Raw genomic sequence first — 1,559 nt, 5'->3', positions numbered from 1 at the left:
ATGATATTTTCTTGTTACGCAGACATTTATTTAGTTTAAAAAATCAAATGTTGTTAAACAATTTCAATACAAAAACGTGTAACCGAAAATAAAACATTAAACTGCGATACTGTTTTAATATCTTTATTTAAAACCTGTCTCATACAACAGAATGTTGAAATGATTAAAATAGCGACACGTAACATTCGATGCGTTTTAAATGGATTGCTTAAAAAATCCTAGCACAACTGTTCACGCATAACAAGTTCATTTCGTAAAAAAGTCTGTCACTTTTGCCTAAACACAATAATATTTCATGCCTCTGTGATTGCCCTTTTGTTTATACGGCGGGTGGGCAATTAATCCCCCATGTTGGGAAGCATCCGGATTAAAGAGACATAATTACAGCTAAATACACAAATTGGTATTGCAAAATCTACATCTGGATCCGGAACGCGAGATTCCGGACTTAACGGGGCAAAATACTGCATAACAAGGGCTGTTTGTAAAACATGCATGCCCCCATATGGGCTGTCCCGTTGTAGTGGCAGCCATTGTGTGAATACGTTTTTTGTCACCGTGACCTTGACCTTTGACCTAGTGACATGAAAATCAATAGGGGTTTTCTGCCAGTCATGATCAATGTACCAATGAAGTTTCATGATCCTAGACCTAATAATTCTTGAGTTATCATTAGGAAACCATTTTACTGTTTCGAGTCACTGTGACCTTGAACTTTGACCTAGTGACCTGAAAATTAATAGGTGTTATCTGCCAGTCATGATCAATGTACCTATGAAGTTTCATGATCCTAGGCGTAAGCATTCTTTAGTTATCATCCGGAAACCATTTTACTGTTTCGAGTCACTGTGACCTTGACCTTTGACCTAGTGACCTGAAAATCAATAGGGGTCATCTGCCAGTCATGATCAATGTTCCTATTAAGTTTCATGATCCTAGGCCTAAGCATTCTTGAGTTATTATCCGGAAACCATTTTACTATTTCGTGTCACTGTGACCTTGACCTTTGACCTTATAAGTGACCTGAAAATCAATAGGGGTCATCTGCCAGTCATGATCAATGTACCTATGAAGTTTCATGATCCTAGGCCTAAGCATTCTTACATATATATCATGCGAAAACCATTTTACTATTTCGAGTCACTGTGACCTTGACCTTTGACCTAGTGACCTGAAAATTAATAGGGGTCATCTGCCAGTCATGATCTACTTATGAAGTTTCATGATCCTAGGCCTAAGCGTTCTTGAGTTATCATCCGGAAACCATCTGGTGGACGGACCGACCGACAGACGGACGGACCGACATGTGGAAAACAATATACCCCCTCTTCTTCGAAGGGGGGGCATAATAAGTCTGTTCCCCTTGACTTTCGTCCGGATTGCCAGATTTCCGGACTATCGAGATCAAGATAAACATATCGTGTTTAAATATAATAGTTTTGTATTATAACATGTATATTTGTTTCTCTTAATTTGGAAAGGCAACTGTGCTCTATTATTAGCGTCATCATTTTAAATCTCATTCTTATCTTTAATTTTCTTATCCAATATTTTTCCAA

General features: G+C 37.9%; 1 long non-coding RNA gene across 1 annotated transcript; it reads right to left on the bottom strand.

Moving 5' to 3' along the window:
* Positions 1-698: 698 nt before the first annotated feature.
* On the bottom strand, positions 699-1,094 carry LOC127873745 (uncharacterized). The gene is made up of 2 exons (XR_008046365.1): positions 1,024-1,094; positions 699-874 (listed from the first exon to the last, which is right to left on the bottom strand). It is a non-coding gene; the product is annotated as an uncharacterized LOC127873745 (long non-coding RNA).
* Between the last annotated feature and the right edge of the window lie 465 nt (positions 1,095-1,559).

Source organism: Dreissena polymorpha, chromosome 3 (assembly GCF_020536995.1).
Source record: "Dreissena polymorpha isolate Duluth1 chromosome 3, UMN_Dpol_1.0, whole genome shotgun sequence".
Lineage (NCBI taxonomy): Eukaryota > Metazoa > Mollusca > Bivalvia > Myida > Dreissenidae > Dreissena > Dreissena polymorpha.
The sequence above is the reverse complement of the archived record's forward strand: the minus strand, read 5'-3'. Positions and strand labels throughout refer to the sequence as shown.